Source organism: Zeus faber, assembly GCF_960531495.2.
Source record: "Zeus faber genome assembly, chromosome: 22".
In the NCBI taxonomy this organism is placed as follows: domain Eukaryota; kingdom Metazoa; phylum Chordata; class Actinopteri; order Zeiformes; family Zeidae; genus Zeus; species Zeus faber.
This window is the reverse complement of record NC_137209.1, coordinates 24,260,838-24,270,310: the sequence shown is the minus strand read 5'-3', so window position 1 is coordinate 24,270,310 and position 9,473 is coordinate 24,260,838. Positions and strand designations below refer to the sequence as shown.

Below are 9,473 nucleotides of genomic sequence, written 5' to 3'. Positions count from 1 at the left end.
CCATGAAAAGAATGAAAGGCAACGAAAGCCGACGTTTTCTACCTGAAGATCCCAAAGCCAGAGTGCGAGGGAGTTGAATTTGACTGTGTTCCGTGACGCCACAGCTCCCGCTGTTGAGAACACCGAGAACAGCAGCCGCGGAGCTCTGCTCCCGTCGGGGGGGACGGGATGGGAACCGTTTCCTGTTCCATTCCCTGATGTCAGGCTCGCTCCGTCTCACCCCCACGACACCACTCTGCTCCGACGAGCGAGAGGGAGACAACCAGCAAATAACAAATAAGACGATTTCTATTTTAACTTTAAAATCTGTTCTTTTAAAAGAGGAGGGTGGGGTCCACCGGTATCTTTTATTCACTCCTAAAATATATCAATGTCCGTGCTACGTTGCAACGAAAATATGCAACAAAAAATAATATGATCATATGTTGCAGCAACTTTCCATCGTATTTGCCTTTTAAGAGACTTTTATTGTGAGATCTGCCGCAGCTTCTATGGAGTCGAGTCGTCCACTGTGCCGTAGTTTAGGAATTCAAGAAGAAAATCAGCAGAAAAAAAGCCAAAAATCTCCAAAAATGCAGAAAAGAGACACACTCCTGGTTCTTGATCCCGATGGACGTTGCAGGGGAGGTCGACGCCCAAAAGAAGATCCCTTTGAAATGTCATTTCATCATCTTCTCCAACAGACAAACCACCGTCCCAAGTCATTGGTTCATAAAGTGAAAAATCTTTGTTATTTTATTCAAAAAGCCAAAGGTCAAACTCTTTAGCTGGATTTTTTTTTCAAGATAAATTGCTGTTTTTTAGATGGTAAAGTAATATATTATCCACGTATTCAAATCATCAAGATAAGAATAAGTCGATCAATAATTAAATAAGAATGAATGAATACGTCCCCACATTAACTGGTTATTATCTTCAAGTCAAAACCTCCCAAAATACAGAGGACTCCATTTCACATCACAACACTTGATATTTAGTCGTTGGCAAAATTCTTTTAAAATAAAAGCGTCAATTTACTGAATCATCTGAATGTATAAACGATCACCCATCAGCCCCCTGTGCTGGAACTCCAGAGCGACCCCAAGCAGAGCGCTGCAGCGACCCCCGCAGGCGTGGCCGAGAACTGCGCCCAGAGTCCATTTCCCAGAAGCCCCTGCAAGTTGATCGAGCTCATTTAAAAAGGTACAATGTGAGAACAGATCCGCTTCAAGATGATCCGCCTGCTGTCAGGTGGGGTATTATGGGATGTAGCGTTGAGCTGTGGAGCTGCAACCAAATCAAACAAAGCGTCTGAATGTACATCGTCTCTCCTTCCTGCTTCCTGCTTCTTGTTTCCTGTTCCCTGTTTTCTGTTTCCTGTTTTCAAGAACAACACGCAAAAAAACAAACCACAAAACAGAAAAACAAAACGGTCGAATTCTGAAACTATGAGGAACCGCCCTTCTCTGGATCTGATGCACCTCGAGGCGGACGGCTGTTTGCACGCAGACGGAGACAACGCCAGTCCACGCCCCGTCCAATTCCCTGTCCACTCCCCGTCCACTCCCCGTCTGCGCCCCGTCCGCGCCCCACTCACGCCCTGACCGCGCTTCGTCTGCGCCCAGTCCGCGTACACGCCCCATCCACTCCCCGTCCAAGCCCTGTCCACTCCCTGTCCGTGCCCCGTCTGCGCCCGGTCTACTTCCCGTCCACCCCCGGTCCACACCCCGACCACGCCCGGTCCACGCCCCGTCCCATCCGCACCCCGTTTGTGCCCCGTCCACGCCACGTCCACGCCCTGTCCATGCCCCCATCCATGCTACGTTCACACCCTGTCTATGCCCCATCCATGCCCCCGTCCGTCCACGCCCTGTCCGCGCCCCGTACACGCCCCGTCCACTCCCCGTCAGCGCTCTGTCCGCGCCCGGTCCCCTTTCCATCTATGCCCCATCCGAGCCCTGTCCACTCCCTGTCCACGCCCCGTCTGCGCCCCATCCACGCCACGTCCACACCCCATCCACGCCCGGTCCACCCCCTGGTCCATGTCTCGTCCACATCACGTCCACGCCCCCGTCCATGCCCCGTCCTGTCCGCGCCCTGTTCATGCCCCGTCCACGCCATGTCCATGTGTCCTCCACGCCCCGTCCACGCCCCTGTCCACGCCACATCCACACCCTGTCCGTGCCCCATCCATGCCCCCGTCCATGCTCTGTCCGCGCTCCATCCGCGCCCCGTCCGCACCCCGTCCACACCACGTCCACGCCCCATCCACTCCTGCCTCCAGGGGGCGTCTCTATGCGCTAATGAATGTTGAACGGCCGCCGCCACAGTTTGGTTCTGACATGTCGAGTATGATCCAAGGTGCAGGTTCAAAGAGTCTGCTTTAGGGAGGAGGAGGGAGGAGGACTTCCTGTATTCAGGGGACGTCCTGTTTTTTGGGGACTTCCTGTTTTTCAGGGACTTCCTGTTTTTAGGGGACTTCCTGTATTCAGGGGATTTCCTGGACCAGTACCTGGATCTTTCGGACCAGCATGGAGCCAGTACAGCGCTGTGGCACGGCCGCCAACTCAGCGTATTAATGTGTGTTATCCCTGTGTGTGTGTGTGTATGTGTGTGTGTGTGTGCGTGCGTGAATGTGTGTGTGTGTGTGTGTGTAGAAATAGTCTGAGCCATTAATTGACAAAGTTTCCTCGTTCCATGAAGAACTGCTTGAATAAATAAAACTTGTTGTGTTTTAAAGTGACTTTTTAAAATAAAGTTATTTATTGAAAAGTCAAATGGAGCGAAGCAGGAAGATTGTTTATTACAACGTTTTATAATAACAGTATCATTTATTACAACATGTTATTATAACACTATCATTTATTACAACATGTTATTATAACACTTTATCATTTATTATAACATGTTATTATAACACTATCTTTTGTAACATGTTATTATAACACTTTATCATTTATTATCACATGCTGTTATAACACTTTATCATTTTGTGACATGTTATTATAACTATCATTTATTATAAGATGCTATTATAACACTCAGTTATTATAACATGTTATTATAGCACTATAATTTATTGTAACATGTTATCACAACACTATCATTTATTGTAACATGTTATTATAACACTATCATTTATTGTAACATGTTATAGCACTACATTTATTATCACATGTTATTACAACACTATCATTTATTATCACATGTTATAATAACACTATCATTTATTGTAACATGTTATTATAACACTATCATTTATTACAACATGTTATTATAACACTATCATTTATTATAACATGTTATTATAACACTATCTTTTTGTAACATGTTATTATAACACTATCATTTATTATCACATGTTATAACACTTTATCATTTTGTGACATGTTATTATAACACTATCATTTATTATAAGATGCTATTATAACACTATCAGTTATTATAACATGTTATTATAGCACTATCATTTATTGTAACATGTTATCATAACACTATCATTTATTGTAACATGTTATTATAACACTATAATTTATTATAACATGTTATAGCACTACATTTATTATCACATGTTATTACAACACTATCATTTATTATCACATGTTATTATAACACTTTATCATTTATTGTAACATGTTATTATAACACTATCGTTTATTGTAACATGTTATTATAACACTATCATTTATTATCACATGTTATTATAACACTTTATAGGGGGGGTCCTGGGATCATCTGCAGACAGGAAGTAACTGTTCTAGATGACACAGTGTAATAAATCCTGAAGTCATAGTAAAATGACACACTTGACTCCATTACGGTAACAGAGTAGTTGTAACTCATAACTTTGGACTGAAAAAGTAAAACGTATTAAAATGTTTATTTTGTGGTGAAATACACAACAAAATGCATTATTTCACTAAATATATCTGGAATTCTGTCTTCCGTCATATAATGTCATGAGGTCTGTAAAAGTACAATAAAAGCCGAAATACTCAGCATCCCATTCATGAAAGTCAAAGTATTAGGATCCAAGTGCTGGACGGTGACTGGATTCAGCACCGCGGACAGCGACACCCTTCACTCAACACCGTGCAACAGCACCACCCAGCGGCAGAAGAGGTGAGGCGCAGGTGTTTACAAAAATATACACAGTATATACAGTATATACTGTGTATATTTTGTATATATATATATGTGTGTGTGTATATTCTGTATGTGTATATATATACTTTACACTTTAATGGGGTTGTGGTCTCACAATTTACGCCACACGGCATGTTTTAGTCGATGACGTCACCGTGCGTTCTGAATGGAGACGCAGTGAGCAGAATGAACACCGCTCTAAAATGGCGGTGGTGTTTACGTGTCTGGCTCGGCGCTGCGGTACAAGGTGTGCACGCAGCATCCCAAAGGCACAGCGCACTGTTTGGACTCGGAGTTCGGGCTCATGTTTCATTGCTCTGCGACAGGAAGGTTCCGGGAGCACAACGCGGCGCTCCCATCGATTTTAAACCGAGATCCTCGACGCGCTGAGCCAGACACGTACACACCGCCGCCATTTTAGAGCGGTGTTCATTCTGCTCACCGTGTTTCTTACGTCGTACCCGCAGGGGAACTGCAGGGGGCGCTGAAAAATGTGTTCAAAAATATTATTCATATATCAAGTTTAAAAACACATACAGTACACATACAGTACACAAACAGTACATCACTCATGTCAATATTTTTCTCCCAATGCCAGTGAAGGGGTACACTCATAAAAGCTAGTGTTTGATAATCTCTGGTTTAAAGGATTGATCCACATTATAATCAAATGATATTTTGGGAGACGGCAGAAAATCAACAGACACTGAAAAAAAATTGTAAATTGATGATTTTTTTGGATAAATTGCAGCATCTTCAAACAATATTTGAAATTAATCCGACAACTCCAATCCAATACTGTTTGAATGTAATATTGTTGAGGAGAGTGAGGTAATGGGGGTAAAAAATGAAAAAATGTGTATTTAAAAAACCCAGTTAGTTACACATGTACATACATCAATTATTTATGATAATAATAATTTCATTATGACATAACCATAAACATAATAATAATAACAACTATAATCATATTTTCGTTTGTCATTACATCAATAAATAAACATATGAATAGATTATTCTGGATTCCTGCACATCCACGCAGCCCTCGCAGTCACAGAGACCGTGCCAAGATGGCCTCGCTGTTGACTGGCAGGTGACAGGTGGCTTCGTCCCTGATCACACCTGATCCGGCTCAGGTGTGGACTGATGGAGCCGGTTCAGGTGTGGACTGATGGAGCCGGCTCAGGTGTGGACTGATGGAGCCGGTTCAGGTGTGGACTGATGGTGCCGGCTCAGGTGTGGACTGATGGAGCCGGCTCAGGTGTGGACTGATGGAGCCGGCTCAGGTGTGGACTGATGGAGCCGGCTCAGGTGTGGACTGATGGAGCCGGCTCAGGTGTGGACTGATGGTGCCGGCTCAGGTGTGGACTGATGGAGCCGGTTCAGGTGTGGACTGATGGAGCCGGCTCAGGTGTGGACTGATGGAGCCGGCTCAGGTGTGGACTGATGGAGCCGGCTCAGGTGTGGACTGATGGAGCCGGCTCAGGTGTGGACTGATGGAGCCGGCTCAGGTGCTTCTATTCCTCTGGTCGCTCTGGGTGTCCCTCGTGGGCGTGGCTTGTCCCCCCCTTTTTTTGTTTCATTCAATTTGAAAACACATTCAAATAAATAAATTGACAAAACAACCCTCTTTATATTCGCTTCATTGCCTTGATAAAAAAATGGCTCCGAGCTGCGGTTCGATGCCTCGTAATGGTACGGTCCACATTAGGGGCGTCTGAAATCCTATTACAAGATCCTTCCAGGCACGAAGGTGGTAAATAACATGTGTACACTTCAGATTAGTGATGGTGGCGTCATCATTACTCATCACAAATCAAATACGTTGAGAAAAAAACAACAAATCATTTTTTGACCGAGTGACTCCAGAGACACTTCCCAAAAACCAATGGAACCGCTCACCTCTCAGAGCCCCGCCTCCCTCCTCCTCCTCCCTCCTCCTCCCTCCTCCTCCTCCTCCCTCCTCCTCCCTCCTCCTCCCTCCTCCTCCATCCTCCTCCTCCTCCCTCCTCCTCCCTCCTCCTCCTCCTCCCTCCTCCTCCATCCTCCTCCTCACTCCTCCCTCCTCCTCCCTCCTCCTTCCTCCTCCCTCCTCCTCCTTCCTCCTCCCTCCTCCTCCATCCTCCTCCTCCTCCCTCCTCCTCCCTCCTCCTCCTCCTCCCTCCTCCTCCATCCTCCTCCTCCCTCCTCCTCCCACCTCCCTCCTCCCTCCTCCTCCCTCCTCCTTCCTCCTCCCTCCTCCTCCTTCCTCCTCCCTCCTCCTTCCTCCTCCCTCCCCCTCCCTCCTCCCTCCTCCTCCCACCTCCTCCTCCCTCCTCCTCCCTCCTCCTTCCTCCTCCCTCCCCCTCCTCCCTCCTTCCTCCTCCTCCTTCCTCCTCCCTCCTCCTTCCTCCTCCCTCCTCCTCCTTCCTCCTCCCACCTCCCTCCTCCCTCCTCCTCCCTCCTCCTCCTTCCTCCTCCCTCCTCCTCCATCCTCCTCCTCCTCCCTCCTCCTCCCTCCTCCTCCTCCTCCCTCCTCCTCCATCCTCCTCCTCCCTCCTCCTCCCTCCTCCCTCCTCCTCCCTCCTCCTTCCTCCTCCCTCCCCCTCCTCCTTCCTCCTCCTCCTCCTTCCTCCTCCTCCCTCCTCCTTCTCCTCCCTCCTCCTCCTTCCTCCTCTCTCCTCCTCCCTCCTCCTCCTCCTCCTTCCTCCTCCCTCTTCCTTCCTCCTCCCTCCTCCTCCCTCCTCCTCCTCCCTCCTCCCTCCTCCTGCTTCCTCCTCCCTCCTCCTCCCTCCTCCTCCTCCTTCCTCCTCCCTCCTCCTGCTTCCTCCTTCCTCCTCCCTCCTCCTCCCTCCTCCCTCCTCCTCCTTCCTCCTCCCTCCTCCTTCCTCCTCCCTCCCCCTCCTCCTTCCTCCTCCCTCCTCCCTCCTCCTCCTCCTCCCTCCTCCTGCCTCCTCCCTCCTCCTCCTTCCTCCTCCCTCCTCCTTCCTCCTTCCTCCTCCCTCCTCCTCCCTCCTCCCTCCTCCTCCTTCCTCCTCCCTCCTCCTTCCTCCTCCCTCCCCCTCCTCCTTCCTCCTCCCTCCTCCTGCCTCCTCCTCCTTCCTCCTCCCTCCTCCTTCCTCCTCCCTCGTCCCTCCTCCTCCTTCCTCCTCCCTCCTCCTCCCTCCTCCCTCCTCCTCCCTCCTCCTTCCTCCTCCTCCTCCTCCTTCCTCCTCCTCCCTCCTCCTTCTCCTCCCTCCTCCTCCTTCCTCCTCCTGCTCCCTCCTCTCTCCTCCTTCCTCCTCCCTCCTCCCTCCTCCTCCCTCCTCCCTCCTTCTCCTCCTGCTTCCTCCTCCCTCCTCCTCCTTCCTCCTCCTGCTCCCTCCTCCTTCCTCCTCCCTCCTCCCTCCTCCTCCCTCCTCCCTCCTTCTCCTCCTGCTTCCTCCTCCCTCCTCCTCCTCCCTCCCGGAGCCGCGGTGGGCGGGGTCCGCGGGCGCCACCGCGCATGTGCACTGGCGGCCAGCCCGACTGCCGCATCCCGACGCTGCCTTGGAAACGACGCACACACACACGCACACACGCACACACGCAGGGACCCAAAGGCTTCTCTCTCCTCCTCCTCCTCCTCCTCCACCCTTGTCTCTCAGTGAGGTGATGGAGGTCTGGGGATGAACAGCAGATCAGCGGAGAGACAGACAGGAGAAGAGAGGAAGACGCACCGCACCGCTCCGCACCGCAGACAGGTACGCGTTTAATCCGCTTTGTGTGCGTGCGTGCGTGCGTGCAAACAGATCGATAACAAACATCACTGTTGTCGTGTTATTTATTATCGATCTGTTTCCACGCAATGAACATCGCGGGGTTTTGCGTGATCTGCGTGTTTTTTACACCTGAGCCCGAGGCTCCGCTTCCATTTTGTAATCCCGACCAGGTGCTTTAAAGTGGTAAATCCCTCAGATTATTTTGTGGAAAAAAGGAAAAAAATCCCATTTAGATTCGTGCCGAGCAGCCTCCGTGCACAGTGTTCCGCTTCCCCCTGGTGGCGGGGTCCGCCTTGACCAGGTGCTTTCCAAGGGTTTTAAAGTGGTAATCCCTCCGATTATTTTGTTTAAAAAAAATCCTATTTTGATTTGTGCCAAACAGCCTCCATGTACTGTACGCTGTCTGACACTGGTTGGTGGCGGGGTCCGCCTTGACCGCCTTGACCGCCTTGACCGCCTTGACCGCCTTGACCGCCTGCTCCTGAAGGGTTTTAAAGTGGAATCCTTCAGATGATTGCGTATCTGAAAAATGCCTCTTTTGATTGACTTCATTTCCATTGCAGTTCATAAGAAACAGCCGCTCAGTGTATTTGTTTTCTGCTTGTGCTCCTCTGCTTGGAGGCTGTTTTCGTGGCGGGGTCCGCCTTTCCCACAACTCTCACTTCCTGTCTGAGGGTTATCACTGGTTATCACCTGGATCCTGATTGTGATACGTCTTTCAACTGGCACTTGTATGCCGTCACAAACACCGTCACAAACACCGTCACAAACACCATCACACACACCATCACACACACAGACACAAACACCATCACACACACCATCACACACACCGTCACAAACACCATCACACACACCATCGCACACACCGACACAAACACCATCACACACCGACACAAACACCGTCACAAACACCGTCACACACACAATCATACACTGTCACAAAAACACCGTCAAACACCATGACACACCATCACGAACACCATCACACATCGTCACAAACACCATCGCACACCGTCACAAGAGCATCACACGCCGTCACAAACACCATGACACACCGTCACAAACACCATCACACACCGTCATTCACACTGTTATAACCATAATCACACACCATCACACACACCATCACACACCATCAGACACACCTTCACAAACCCCATCGCACACACCATTGCACACACCATCACACGGCATCACACACACCATCATAAACACCATCACACACCATCACGCACACCATCACACACCATCAGACGTACCATCACACAGCATCAGACACACCATCACAAACACCGTCACACACATCATCACACACCGTCACAAACACCAGCACACACACACCGTCAAACGCCAACTCACACACCGTCACAAACACCATGACACACCATGACACACACCATCATAAACACCATCACACACCATCACGCACACCATCACACAGCATCAGACACACCATCACAAACACTGTCACACACATCATCACACACCGTCACAAACCCCATCGCACACACCATCGCATACACCATCACACGCCACCTCACACACCGTCACAAACACCACCACACACACCGTCACAAACACCATGACACACCGTCACACACACCGTCACAAACACCACCACACACA

At 49.4% G+C, this 9,473-nt stretch overlaps 1 pseudogene across 1 annotated transcript in view; it reads right to left on the bottom strand.

Moving 5' to 3' along the window:
• LOC307247463 overlaps positions 1–9,473 on the bottom strand; it is a 442,915-nt pseudogene that overhangs the window by 260,201 nt on the left and 173,241 nt on the right. The window lies entirely within an intron of this gene.